At 44.9% G+C, this 15,667-nt stretch overlaps 1 protein-coding gene across 1 annotated transcript in view; it reads left to right on the forward strand.

The window, feature by feature from the left end:
- The window catches only part of LOC138472802 (bone morphogenetic protein 2-like), a 58,833-nt gene that overhangs the window by 6,782 nt on the left and 36,384 nt on the right, over positions 1 to 15,667 (forward strand). The window lies entirely within an intron of this gene.

Below are 15,667 nucleotides of genomic sequence, written 5' to 3' on the forward strand. Positions count from 1 at the left end.
TAATACCGAAAACACTGCAAACATTAATTAAATGAATAAAGGGTAGTGGGGTAAAGGGGCTAAAATGGGTCGGGTTGGAGTGGAATTATGAGGGTAAAAAAACAGGGTTTGGGGGGTGGGGTATTTTGTCCATGATGAAATGTACCACTCTGTAATTGTGGTTGGTAAGATCACGTATAACCAAATGTAAGTGGATGTTCTCTTGTTGAGTTGAGTTGAGCTGAGGGTTGCACTCTGGCTTTCGGCCACCCTTCTTTCCCGCTAATGCTGGAGCTATGACTGCTCTGCCCCCTTTACCCCCAGGAGAGTAAGGCATCTGAGCAGAAGCCCTACACCCCCGGTGTGGGTGGACCTTACTTGGCGCAACACATAGGTCTTAGGAAACATCTCTTTACCTACAGTTTACAGAACATGCCAACTTATTAATTTTTAAATCGTACACATGAATTTTTCTCCTTTTGTAAATTCCTTCCATCTGGCCTTTATTTGTTTAACATATTTGAGATGATTCAGAATGGATTTCTTACCTCTTTATTTTCTCAACCCATGATGCTCATTTAGGATAGTTTGCCTTTAAACACAATGTTGTTGTATAAAGCGCCTTACAAATGATCAATAGATAAAATAATGATCCTATTGCAATCATGCACTATTTAGTTCATCTTTTCGTACGCTTAATCCTCCAGAAACAGACACAATCTTTCACTGTTTTTCAAAACCTTGAGCACCTTGGTTTCAAGATTCACAATCATCATCATTCACATGTCTTTCAATATAGTGAATGTAGGATAGTCCATTTGAGCCAAGTCATACATTCCACAATGCGACCTATTAGTCATCGCTGGAAGTTCTCCTCCAGTTCTGAGCCACATCAGCAAGGAATTGTGGGTATGCAAATTAGCCCAAATACAAGACCCTTTCTCCAGGAAAAGGTCTTTGTCTTCAATGTACTGAAAAGGTCCCAGCCTCTTTGCTTCTTGAACTTTTACTTCCCTGATTTCTTCAAGAATGTAAGTGTTTTGTTTAGCTGCTGTGTTACCAATGCCTTTTCGGTGTTAGTCGCCTATGTGCATGTAATTAGCAAAGGTGTTGCAAATTATGAAGAGTTTGATCGGCAAATTCCATTGCTTATTAGTAAGTCGTTTGTGTTGTTGATACCAATAACCAACGAATTGCAGCCCCCACATTTAAAACAATGCCTTGCATGTTCCTGTTTGTTGGTTTACAGTTGTCGGGTAGATTGACCCACAGCGTCTTATAATATAAATTGTTTATAATATGTTGGTGAAAGTGCAGTTACTATGCCAGTGGTAAGCAACCTGTGGCTATACACATGTTTAGGACTACGATTCCCATGAACCCTCAGCGTTGACAATACAGCCTACAGCTGGTGGGAGTTATATGAAACCGTGCTGTCTATCCCTGACATATGTATTCACCAATATCATTGTCCATGCTCATTCTAGCCCAATGTGGATTCCAGCAGTTCTTAGAGTAGTTCTTATGTGATTTTTTTGATTGTGCTATGGAGACCCCATTTCTGTCTCTGCCTTTTTGTTTTCGTCCTGCATGCAATACATCTCTGTTTACTTGACATGCTTTATCGTGGGCATTTTGAAAGGAACTTCGGAAGGTAACCTCTCTCTTGTAAATCTTTTCACTTTGTGCTTGTACTTTCAGCATTGAATGCCTTGGTCTGGGATATATTGGTCCGGGGTTCCTTTATTTCAGCCCGAACAGCATGTGCTATGTTACAGAATAAGGTGCACACTTGGTGTATAAAAGTTTGATTTCGCAGAGGTTATGTTATGTCATATTACCGGGATTTATACCATGCACCCCTTGCATTTGCATGGTCTCTAGGCGCTCTGTAGGATCTGAAGAAGTGATGGGTGGGTTAGGCGAGTGGTATTAGTGGGAACATTCTGGATAGATTTGCTGTTTTGTTGGTGCATTCATGTCACATCTACTCACGTCAAGTGATAGACTCTAACTGGGGTACCACTTGCACCCCGAAATATTTCCTGCTTCCTTTCACCAAAATCATGCATGCATGACTCTCCCACAGTCCACCCTCTGGGATTTACCACACCTCCTGTGCCACCAGATCGCACATGTCGCATCTGCTCACTTCAAGAGACCAGCACTGACTGGTGTATACTAGACCTCCCTGATATCTGCTTCTTTTTCCCACTGTAACTATACATGCATGACTCTCCAACACAATGCAATTCCCTGCTCCTCCTCCTATGTGTCACCTGATGGCACATGACTCTTCCACTCACTTTAAGAGACGGATACTGACTGATATAGCAACCAAAACCTAAAACTCTGCTGCTTCGTTCCACCAAAATCACAAGCACGACTCCCCAACAAGCTGCTGTTGGGATCCCTGCTGCGTGCCGCAGCTCTAGCGGTTGCATTGGGGAATACAGTTATGGTTGGACAATTACCAAAAATACACCAATTAGAGGGACCTAACCCGACGACACACAAATAGGCTAAAGTACAATGGGAGATTGGCACGAGGAATTCAGAGTTTCCAATAGAGGCACTGAAGAAGACTGTAGAGAACAGGTAGCACAAATTCAGCAGCAATCCAAAATAACATGCAGATCCAATGGTAAGTACAGATCCAGAAATCCCTCTCAATACAGGGAACGAAACACAAGTCTGGTGACAGGCAGTGGAATACAAGTAAAGGTGGGTAGAGGGAGAATGGCAGACAAGTAAGAAGGGTGGAAGAGTAGGAACAAGACATACAGAACATGAAAGAAGGGGCAGAAGACAAAGGAGGAAACGCAGAATCCAGAACCGCCAACCAGGACCTGGAAATACACTCTGCAGCATTTGTTAGTGATGGGTCTTCCTGGATCAGCGGACCGGCGCAAAGTGTCTTCCTAGGTCAGCTGATCAATGTGACGGACCTTGCGGTGCACGTCACTGCAAAGCTTGTTAGGAGGTGTAGTCCCTCCATGCCTGTATTCACCCGGCAACCTCCAGTGCTATGTGCGCAGCCGCTATTGGCTAAGTGTGTGGTCCTGACAGCTGCCCTCAGGGATTCCCAACTCCTCCTATTCCTCCTCCAAATGTCCCACGATGGCACATGTCTTGTCCTCTCATTTCAAGAGCCGTAAACTTACTGGTGTATAACCCACCTCCCTAAATCTCTACTGCTCCATCCCACCAAAATCTGTTCCGATCCGCCCTCCAAAAAAACACATGAGCCTAACGCTCCCACAAGCTGCCCTCAAGGATTCCCGGTTCCTTCCGCTCTTCCTCCCAGGTGATACCCAATGGTGCATGTCAGTTTCATAAAGATACCATTTTTGATTCTGGAGGACCATTCTACACATATAGTATCAAATCTTACACATTTATAAAAATTCAGCACTTTTGATGAGTGAACTATAAGTTCACATTACTGTTATTGAAAATATTCCAATGCTTTTAAATAGTGAGATGTCCCATACCATATTCTTAGCTGATCATGAACGTAGCATATCCTCACTGATATGGGCTGTACTTTTCATATCTGCTCACACTGTTTCCTTTTCCAAGAGCCCATGGTGAGCAGCACATAAACACAGCCAATCATTCTGCCCCTGTCGGTCCACTGAAGCTGCCAGCAATATTATTCCTTAAGCATGAAAACTTTATTTTTTTAGATAGGGTCAGTATCTTTTGTGCATTATGTACACAAATGGAATGTGTTGATCTTATACTTTAGTTAGTATGCTTTGAAAAAGTATTGACAATGATCACTGCTAAAAATAATACACTTTAGAACAAAATTGTAAATCACAGGTTACCGGTTGTGACGAATCAACTTCCGGGGCAATAGTGGTCTGGAGTTGAATATCTGTTTCTAAACCATCAATCAGCCTCACACCTCTAGTACACCAGGTGGATCCGAACAGATTGGAAACACAAATGAATTATAAACCTCCTTGTCCAATTTTGGTAACGTTGATAGAACGGAAGGCTTATTTCCGAAAGGTTGTGGATCGTTGGTTAGTTGCAACACACTGAAAATACAATTATTACCCAATGATAAAATGGACTGTCCAGTCTAGGTTGCATAAAAATATCTGATCTATGCGATCACTGTGACGGCCGAAAATGCCGACTTTTTCTTTTTTTAACCCTTTACACCACATATATATGTGGGGGGAGACCCCCGCAACCCTCCATATTCATATCATACTCTAAACCCCCCCACATATGGACATGGTGCAAGGGAGGGGTTAAAAAGAAAAAAAGAAGTCCGCATTTCGGCCGTTACAGTTCCCAGGTCGACTTTTTTGTATGATTCCAAAATATCGACTTTATTATTATCACAACAGACAGTTCTAGCACACTACAAAATACAACCCACCATGTAAAGGAATGCAGAGGACAGACAGTTTCAAAGACAGAAAAGTGATGCACTCTGGATACTGACAGGAAGGTAGCCGGTATAGTAATTAATGGCAATAGTTCAAGGGTACTTGGTTTCAACACAAAGGTAGCAATGGGTTGTAAAATGCCAATAGGGGCCTTCAGAGAAGGACCAGGGGGGCAGAACTACAATGTACCTTGAGTAGTAGAAGTTCTTGGTACTCGACAGGTCGGTTTCAGGGCGCTTTACAGCTTCTGTGACAGCGTTCAAGACGGGAGACAGCTGCAGGTATCAGGCAGCAGGCAGTTCGGTGAGCAAGACTGGATGGACGGCTGCAGGCTTGCCTACACAGCGGCTCAGTCTCAGGAATCGTTGTCTCAGTGCTGGTTGATAGGTTCTGAAGCACTGGCTGAGGCGTGTCAAACGGCGTTGGTGACTGCGGTGTAACATTCAGCAGTGCTGTCGGTTACAGCTAGAGGGGCTCAACTGGCTTGAAAATGTCCTTCAAGGTGGACGTCAGTAGATGCTTGTTGACGTACTCCTCCTAGCTTCTTCACTGGTCTCGTGTCGTCCTTTATGGCTACAACCCAAAGCTGAGAAGAGTGTTGCTGGCAGCTGCCTTGTCCTTGGTTTGGTTCAGAGACTCTGGCACTTTCAACCTAGGAAGCTTGCTGCAGAGCCTAGCAGGGCACGCTGCATGCTGGCTGGGTACCATTCCTGGAGCTGCTGGAGGGACTTCCGGATTCAGTATCTCCCTCTATTCCCTGGGAGATGCTTAGGAGAGGGATCTTGCTTCCCTCTTGGAGGTCCTGGCCTTCCTTCACTGGTGGAAGATATAAAGCAGACTGTACCTTTTGCCAGGGTCCAATGCTGAGTTATTTTTGCTACTCCATGCAAAGTCTTCAGATGATCTGCCAAAAGAATGGTTCAGCCCTCTATTAAAGCCAAAAGGGCCACAGGGATGGGTGTAGGCTAAGCCTACCTTAATTAACCAATCCTGGGTGTCCACCAACAACCTCTTGTAGGCAGAGTGCTTTGCAACGGAAAAGGTAAAGGGGTGGAAACATGTGATACTAAGTCCCTCCCATCCTCCTGTCTGTTGTGGATCAAAGGGTCTCTCTGGTCAATGGAGCTCTGTGTGGTGCCTGATTAAAGAGGAAAGTCCCCCTTGAAACTGTGGCAAGACCAGACTTTATGTTGCCGTCAATCCGCATTCTCGTACCATCTGAATGGGGTCCCCCTGCAGGGATGACTACTGTAATACATGCAGTCCCAGAAATTACATGTCACTGTCCATTGATACTAAGGATGGGAGCTGGCTTCAGGTTGACACAGTACATATCTAAGGTTGTTGGGGTTTCCTGTTTCCTTTGTTAACCTCTGCAGCCAGGCCACATGTGGGTCTGTTTGAAGTGTACTCCATTAGTATGTTAATTGCTGCCACGATCTGCAGTGCTACACAAAAGGAAAAGACTGATCCATGAAGCCTTTGATAGTTAATTATGCTGGCAATGGGCATGGGGAAGGTTTGGCCCTCCCCCTTCTCAGATGAGATGGTGTAATCCTGGCTGTCATATCCCAACTAGATATGACACGAGGGATTTCACCTGTATGCTGTGTCCACCCAGAGTACACAGGTCTATGTGTATTTTGTGCTGTGAGCATAGGAAAATGTGTACAGATTAGCCACACACATTTTCCGGAGGTTGATCTGGCATTATTCAATTTAATTTAAAATTTCAAAATCCAGGCGAACGCACACCCAATGCGGATGATCGAATTCTTCACATGCCCCCCCACCCCCCAGCCTCAACATGAGAACCACCACCCTACTGAGGGTCTGGTTCATCATCAAGGCGAAAGTACCATTTGAGGCCATCTGCATTTCCATGCTGGGAGCCTTTAATGTGTTGGATGTTCATCTCTAATATCTATAGGGATTTGGCCGAACCAAAATCTTAGGGTTCTCCCCTTGCATGGCTATTTACCATCGAAGAGGCTGGTCGTCTGTCTGGATCGTAAAATGTGACCAAAAGAAATAGGTTTTCAGCTTCTTTACAGCTCACATGACCGCATAACCCTCTTTTTCAGTAACATCCCAGTTCTTTTCCTTTTTTGTCAATTGCCTGCTAATGTAGGTGACTGGTTGCCCTACCCCTCACGAGTTCAGCTGAGCTAACACTGCTCCAATCCCAAAATCACAGGCATCTGTCTGGATAATTAATTCCTGACAATAGTCTGGCAACTTCAGAAGAACGGGGGCCTTGCACAATCCATCCTTTAAATCCTGAAAGGAGGTTTGACAGAAGGGGGTCCAAGTTACCTTCTTCTGCTTTTTCGTGGAAGTTGCATCATTCAGGGGCAAGGCAATGGTCCCATACCGCTTGGTGAACAACCAGTAGTGCCCTGTGAGACCTAGAAAGGCTCTCACCTGCGTCTGTGGGGTGGGGATGTCCCAGTCCTTCACATCCTGTTCATTCGCTTTCAGAGGTTGTTTCTTACTTCCACTGACCAGGTGGCCTAGGGAAGTTACTGAACCCTGTGCTATCTGGCACGTCGTGGCCTTGAGAGTCAGACCTGTATTCTGCAGCGCCTGAAGCACTTGGTTCAGGTGGGATAAGTGATCCTCCCAGGCGTGGCTGAACACAGAAATGTTGTCTAAATAGGCAACCCTAATGTTTTCCAGACCAGAAAAAACCCTGGTTAATCATCTGCTGAAAAGTACCAGGAGCATTCTTTAATCCGAAGGGCATCACAGTGAACTGATAATGTCCATCTGAGGTTGAGAATGCTGACGTCTCTCTCACTCATCTGTCAAGCCGACCTGTCAATACCCTGCTGTGAGCTCTAAGGTACTCATGTACTTGGCAGCACTGAGCTAGTCAATTAGCTCATCTGCCTGAGGATTGGAGCGAGTATCTCTCTTTGTGACAGAATTGAGCCCCCTGTAGTCTACACAACAGCAGACTTCAGTCTTCCTACCACTGGTCTTTTTAGGGACCAATACCATTGGGCTAGCCCAGGGGCTGTGGGATAGTTCTGTCACTTCTAGGGACAGCATCTTGTAAGCTTCCTCCTTGATGGTGTCCCTGGCCTTATCAGACATCTGGTGAATCCTACTCTTCACCAGCTTACTGTTTCCAGTGTCCACATCATGGGTGAACAAATCTGTGTGACCTGGAGCCTGTGAAAACAGACTGGCAAACTGTCCCAGTAACCGGCGACAGTCTGTCAGTTGCTGTTCTGACTGGTCTGTTGCACGTCTGACACCTTCAACTGACCCATTTGTGGCTTGAGTGTGCAGGAGGTCTGGGAGGGGATTGGTCTCCTCCTCAGTCTCCATCAGTCACTAATGCCATGGCCAAGTCATCCCGGCTATAATGGGGTTTTAGCCGGTTGACGTGAAAGACCCTGCACATCTGTTTGTCCTTTCATGTCAATGAGGTAATTCACCTCACTGACTTTTTCCAGCACACAGTAAGTCCCAGTCTACTTGTCCTGAAGGGAACTGGGTTTGACAGGCTCCATAATCCACACCCACTGGCCTTCAGAATAGACTGTCACTGTGGCCTTCTGGTCGTGCCATTGCTTCATCAGCTTCTGACTGGCCTTTAGGTTTTTTGTCGACTGTTCCATGTACTTTGCCATTCTAGACTGAGGGACAAGTACAAAGTCCACCACATCTCGCGTCAGGGATGAGGGGTTGCCCTCCCATCCCTCTTTCAGTAGACTCAGGGGACCTCATACAGGGTGTCCAAACAGAAGCTCAAAGGGGCTAACCCCAACTCCGTTTTGTGGCACCTCCCTGTAGGCGAACAGACCGCATGGCAGGAGAATGTGCCATTTTCTCCTCATGTGCTCATCCAAGCCACCTATCATGCTTTTCAGGGTCTTGTTGAACTGCTCAACAAGCCCATTTGTTTGTGGGTGGAAGGCTGTAGAGAACCGGCAAGTGACTCCACACTCTTCCCACATAGCCTTCATATATGCTGATACAAAGTTTTATCCCCTGTCCAACATGGGAGAATATCCAAATCAGAGCCTTAGCAACCAGAAGCTTGACAAGTCAGACAGGACGGGACAAATTCTTTTACACCGAACTGCGGCCAGTTAAAGTGCACAGACAACCAGTCTGATGTTTTGGTCACTCCAAGTGACCCGCTAAAAGAATTTGGTGAGCCAAATCCAAAAGGAACTTTCTGTGGCATTGTGGAATCACCAACCTTCTGGTGCCCTGTCTCTCGGTCTGTTTTGGCTCACTGTACAGGAGTCCATCCTCCCAGTACACTTTGAACATGCCAGAGGCCTCGCCCTTAGCCTGCTCCTCTGCCTGCTTCCGCCCACCAGCGTAGGACCACGTGGGACACTCTTTCTGGGCTTTGAAGCAGTCTGTCTGATCTGGCCCACATCTGATGCAAACTCATCCAGGCCCTTCAGATCTGAACTCACCTGGTCCTCCACCTCCGGTTCCTGCGCTGCACAAGGCAACTCTGATGTCACTGAGTCCCCTGCTATCAAGGTAAGGACCTAAGTGGCTGGAGTAGGCAACTCGGCAGTCTGTGGAACTGGACTACAGGCTAACGGCCACACCGGTCCTTCAAACAAGCCCTCTGCAAGCACTCTAGACCCTAAGGCTGTGAGATTCTTCAATCTGGCGGCCTATTGGGCCCTCAATCTCGTAGCCGGTCTGACTATCTCAGGATCAGGAAGATCATTACCCAACAGAAATGGGACAGGGATGGAGTCTTTCACTGCTAGCAGCGCTGGGTCGTTTCACCTCTCCAACTGAACTCTAATATCGCTAAGGGGCACTTACTCTTTCCGTCAAACCCACTGACGCTGCAATCATGCCCATCAATATACTGGCCTGTTTGTACCCACTAGCTTGTGACAGCAGTGAAACCTGCGGCTCAGTCTCTGACCCCAGGAGTTCTGTGTCCATTGATATACACATGTTCTAGATAGAGTTAAGTATTATTGGGAACTGGGGCTCTTCTGGAGTCCCGGTCCTGTTCCCACTCAGTCTAACCAAGCCATTTTCGACAACTCCCTGGCCTAGTGCGAAGTCCTGCTCTTGGAGGCCCACACTAATGAGGGCCTCTTCCACGAGTCCAACATTCACTATGGCTTGCTTGGGTAAGCCCTTGTAATCAGGATCCCCTTTCCTATGGCCCAGCTCTTCACACACAAAACAACCTTTGGGTGGTGACAACATAGGTATTCCAGTGTTAGGGGTGCCTGTGCTCTTCTTTTCAGTGTGAACTAAAGTTTGGGAATTTCCCTTCATTCTTTTGAGGACCTGACTTCGAGAGTATTGGGTTGGACCTTTGTCAACCTTTGTCCGAAGAGTTCTGTTGCATTTGAGTGTGCTTGCCTGAGTCTTTTTCTGGATCTGAGTACTCACAAACCTGTCGGCAGCCTTTGTAAGCTCCCTAGGGTCTGTGATAGTCTTGTCCACAAGATGCTGGTGTAGGGCAGCCTCACAATTATTCAATACATGCTCAAAAACAATCAAATTGTACATCCCTTTAAATGTGTCAACTTGGTTATCAGCCACCCACCCGCTCAGATATGTCAACGATAAGTATGTGAACGCTTCAAATGTTTGCCCACTTTTCTTTGAGCTCTCTGAGGCTCTTGAGATACTGTTCAGAGGTTTTACAGAACTTTCTGAGGGCCGCCTTCATGCTCCCATAAACAGGCCTTTCCTCAGGAGCTGTGTAAAAAGTTACAGCCTTAGAGCAACTGATGGCAAGTCCTTATTGATATCAAGTATTTATATTTTGTTAAAAGGTGATGATCTTTATGGTCTGCAAAAATAGATGATGAAAACATTGAGGCTGCCCAATATATAGTAAGATAGAAAATGAAAAAGAAAAAATCCTTAATTTGCGCCAGTTCAATAGTTTATTATGTGATCTGCAAAAAAAGTTCCTTTGCGAATATCTCTTATAAATGAATAATTCCTCTTACTCAAAACATGTTTGCCCACCTATATTTGGTGGTTCATCAGGTGGATTTTAAACAACTCTCTAAATACAAAACAAAATCATTTTCAATTTACCTCAGAATGGGTTCTGTACATAACTTTTCAGAAATTCTTGACTTGATTAAACACAATTCTTTGTTCAATTCAATTTATTTAACACACTTCTTGAATCAATTGGTTACTTACTGTAAATATTGTGATCCCTTTGAAATTAAATTTGGTTAATCAAATATGGACACAAAAGATGTTGCAGTTGGGAGAAGGCAGTCGTTTTTCTTCTGTCCTTTCTCAAAGTTTAAAGAAATGCCTGCAATTTTAAGTTGGCTTTTTTACTAATTTAGTATAAAGCAGTTAGTGTGCAGCATAACGTTGCATTGAGTAGCTATTTCTAAAAACTAAGGAACTTAGACTTACCAATTTAGAAGAAAGAAGGGTTTCTCCAAGTACTGGTTTCCTTGCAGCGTGTGTACCGTGATAAATCTAAAATGGCTGCTTCTTATTGCGGCGTGATGATGCGACCGTGTTAAAATTGTGCAATGATGTCATTGTGTCGCTGGGATCGCCGCACTGCCATCTTGCTTTGGGCATTTTCAGACTTTAACCCGTGAGACTAAAGGCTCATGCCTTATGCGCCCGGAGGCCTTTTTTAAAATTATTTTTTGTTTTTCCCCATCATTCAGCACCATAAATACAGTTGAATTGAGACCAATTACAGTGACAACTAAATTTAAGACATTATTGCGTATTGACTGGTATTACAATAATCTAAGTGGTCACATTCTTTTGGATTCGACATTTACTTGAGATACATTTAGGATTTTTTTAAAGTATATTCTTCAAGAGATGATGCTATATCATTTTCAACTAGCGGATGCATGAGGCAGGCTCAAGTAAAGTAGACAAAAAGAACAATGAACAGAATAGATAAAGAAAAAGTGCTTGTGTCACAGATAGTGGCTCATCTCTATGTCAGAACAGAGGCCTGTAGGGAAAGTGTCCATTATATTGATCCAAAAGGATTCTCTGCATCTTAAGAGTTTTTTCCTGTTGCCTCCTCTTGGAGGCATGTTGATACTTTCCAGTCCAAAAAATATGACCCTGTCAACTGGATGCTCGCTGTGTTCACTCTGAAAATGATAAGCCAATGGGTATTTGGAATTCTTATTTGTTATAGATCTGAAATGTTCCGATATTCTAGTTTTGAGCGGGCGGATGGTGCTTCCAATGTAAATCTTTGAGCAAATGCACTGTATTCCATAGATTACGAACTTGGTGTTACAGTTGATGAAATTAGTAATTTGATGAGTTGTCCCATTAGGGAGTTGTATTTGTTTTTTCCCGTTATCTGAATGTGGACACATGTTGCACTTCCCACATTTAGAATTTCCCTGGAGATTTGCTTGGTTCCACATTTGTTTGAGACCAGACTCTTGTTTCTGTTGCATATAGTGTGATTGATTTATAAGGTTCTTGATGTTTCTGGCTTTGGGAAAAGTGAGGGAAGGTTTTTCGTCAAGATATGGTAAAAGGTCTTTATCCAACTTGAGAATTGACCAATGTTGTGACAGAATTTTTCTTATTATATTAGTTTGGGAGCTATGTGTGGTGATAAAACTCACTTTATTGACAATTCCTGATGTGGATAATTTAGTTTTGGTTGCAAATAGATTGGATATAGTCTGAGGTAGAGTTTTGTTGAATGCTTTCTGGAGAGATTTCCTTTCGTATTCTCTTTCCTCAAATGTGTGGATATTAATTTTAGCATGCCTTTCAAATTCAGTGTTTTGCGTACAATTGTGTTTGATCCTCAAAAGTTCTCCATAAGGAATATTCCTAGTAACCTGATTGGGATTTTTACTTTTGGCTTGCAATATGCCGTTTCCTGCTGTTGGTTTTACAAATAAGGTGGTGACCTCACTGACATGCTAGAGTGTTGAGAAACTACACTTGACCCCCGACTGTATGGTTAGCTAGAAAAACTTGCTCATGCTGTCTTCCTCGTCATCTTCCACTACCCCTCCGGAAAGTCTTCTTCATTTGGGTCTAACCCATCCCCTGGGGTCTTCTCCCCAAATGCCCTTGCTTCTAACTAAGCTTGGCGGCTGGTCAGCAACTCAGATGTATTAACCTTAGTGCTGTGGGGAAGTCCCCTTTCTTGACATAGTACATGCAGGACATCCTTGGCCATGCCTTTCACAGTCTCTATGTCAAGATCCATGATTATTTAACAATACCTAGCAGTGTCTAAACGTTGCCTGCAACAGTACTTTTATTGTTGGGTGACTAAGCTGTGTGCAAGGCTCCAACTAGATCCCACCGCAGCCACCGATGTGACAAATCAATTCCTGGGGTACCAGTGGTCCAGGGATGAGTATTGGTTTCTAAACCATCAATCTGCCCCACATCTCTAGTACACCAGAATGGATCTTAACAGATTGGAAACATAAGTCAATTATAAACCTCCTTGTCCAATCTTAGTAACGTGAACAGAACGGCAGGCTTATCTCTGAAAGGTTGTGGATCGTTGGTTAGTTGCACCACAGCAAAAATACAATTATTACCCAATGATAAAAAAGGACTGTCCAGTTGTATAAAAATATCTACTTTAGTATTATCACAACAGACAGTTCTAGCACACTGCAAAATACAACCCACCCTGTAAAGGAATGCAGTGGACAGACAGTTGAAAGAAGGAAAAGGGATGCCCTCTGGATACTGACAGGAGGGGAGTCGATATAGTAACTGATGCAATAGTTCAAGGGTACTTGGTTTCAACACAAAAGGATCAACGGGTCGTAAAATGTCACTAGGGTCCTTTGCAGAGTGGGACAGTACCACAATGTATCTTGTGCTGTAGAAGTTCATGGTGCTCGACAGGGTCGAATCGGTTTCACGGCACTTTGCAGCTCCTGCGACAGAGTTCAAGATGGGAGACCGCTGCGGGTATCAGGCAGCAGTCAGTTTGGTGAGCAAGGCTGGACGACTGGCTGCAGCTGGCCTACCCGGTGGCTCTGGGTCAGGAATAGTTGTCTCAGCGCTGGTCTGCGGTTCTGATACACTGATCCAGGCATCCCAGATGGCTTTAGCGACTGCAGGGATACAACAGTCAGTGGCGCAGTAGGTTGCAGCTCGAGGGGCTCGAAAATGTCCTTTAAGACGGACGTCGGTAGATGCTTGTCGATGCACTCCTCCTAGCTTCTTCACTGGGCTTGTGTCATCCTTTAAGGTGGATGGCCCAAATTGAGGAGAGTGTTGCCAGCAGCTCCCTTGTCCTTGGTTTGATTCAGAGACTTTCTGACACTTTCCACCTAGGAGCTCGCTACAGAGCCTAGCAGGGCACGCTGTGTGCTGGCTGGGTATGATATGATATGATATGATAGGTTATTTATAACGCAGTTAATACCCAGAGGTTTCTAAGCACGGACCCGGGATCATACCTGTGTTGCTCCATGTCGTCTTGCTTCCAGGGTGAGCACGTTGCCGCTGAGCTATCCTCCTGAGACCGGTTCTGGAGCTGCTGGGGGTCTTCCAGATTCAGTATATCCCTCTGTTCCCTGGGCGAAGTTTGATGGAGGGATCTTGCTTCCCTCTTGGAAGTCCTGGCCTTCCTTCACTGGCAGAAGGTGTAAGGCAAACTGTACCTTCATCCAGGGTCCAACGCTGAGTTATTTTTGCTACTCCTTGCAAAGTCATCAGATGATCTGCCAAAAGAGGGGTTTAGCCCCCTTTTAAAGCCAAATGGGCCACAGGGGTTGGTGTAGGCTAAGCCCACCTAAATGAACCAATCCTGGGTCGCCACCAACAATCTCCTGTATGCATGAGGTCATAACAAGGTTGGTTTGCAACAGAACAGGTAAAGGTGTGAAAACATGCAATACTAAGTCCCACCCATCTTCCTGTCTGCTGTGGATAAAAGGGTCTCTCTGGTCAATGGAGCTCTCTGTGGTTCCTGATTAAAGCAACAGGCCCCTGTGCAAGCTGCGGGGGTTCCAGACTTTCTGTCGCCGTCAATCCACATATTCGTACCTTCTGAATGGGGTCCCCCGCAGGGATGACTACTGTAATACACGTGGTCCCAGACATGACATGTCACTGTCCATTGATACTAAGGGCGGGAGCTGGCTTCAGGTTGACACAGTGCATATCAAAGGTTGTTGCGGTTTCCTGTCTCCTTTGTTAACCCCTGCAGCCAGGCCCCATGTGGGACTGTTTGAAGTATACTCTCTTCATATGTTAATTGCTGCCACCACATGCAGTGGTACAGAAAAGGAAAGGGCGGATCCATGGAGCCTTTGATAGTTAATGAGGCTGGCTGTGGTAGGGGGGAGGTTTTGCCCTCCCCTTTCTGAGATGACATGCTGTAATCCTTGCTGTCATATCCCAACTAAATATGACAGGGGGCACTGATCCTGCAGGCTTTGTCCACCCAGAGAACACAGGTCTATGTGCATGTTGTGCAGTGAGCATAGGAAAATGTGTGCGGATTAGCCCCACACATTTTATGGAGGTTGATCTACCAACACTCCATTTCATTTAAAATTTTAAAACCAGGTGAACGCACACCCACTGTGCGGATGCTCGAATTCCTCACACCAGCATATAATGCAAGCAATTTCGTACCAATTTACACAATTGAATGATTTAATTGAGAAGAGCTGGGAAATGATATATGACACATAAACCATTCTGAAAAAGCTCTAATTAAAATAGGCTACCTGCTTCTCTTTTCGCATACACTCTGACAACGAGCGTGTGCTAATCTAGAGTTGAGAAATGAATGTACTGAAGTATTTACAACTGCAGAATAAAATGTGAAAATCTGTGCTTTATTACCCGTGTGTAGCTGAAACGTCTTGCAAAAGGCAAATTGTCCAATGGTGAAAAACATCCAGCACCTTTCAGGGATGTCCATCCTGCACAAAAAGCAAGCTAGAGCGAAGGGTGGGTAGGTGGGAGGCTGTTCTTGCTTTAGTGACATGTTCCACAGTGAAAGAAAGGCAATCTTACAGCCGGAACCAGATGTCTTTTGTCGAGCACACGGACATCAACAGAGGACTATTTCCTGGGAGGCCCTTCTTGCTTTGGTTGGACAAAGTGACGTGTTCCCCAGTGAACGAAAGGCAGTTTTACAGCCGAAACTAGATGTCTTTTGTCCAGCACATGGACATGAAAAGAGGACTATTTCCAGTGTCTGATGTTATACATTGTACTTGCACTTCTTTTGGGGGGGGGGGGTTCCTTTTTATGACGTTTGTAGGTTTTTTTTTCTTTTTGAGTAATGGCTCAAATGCATTGTA

Source organism: Ambystoma mexicanum, chromosome 8, assembly GCF_040938575.1.
Source record: "Ambystoma mexicanum isolate Mex_15411 chromosome 8, UKY_AmexF1_1, whole genome shotgun sequence".
Taxonomy (NCBI): Eukaryota; Metazoa; Chordata; class Amphibia; order Caudata; family Ambystomatidae; genus Ambystoma; species Ambystoma mexicanum.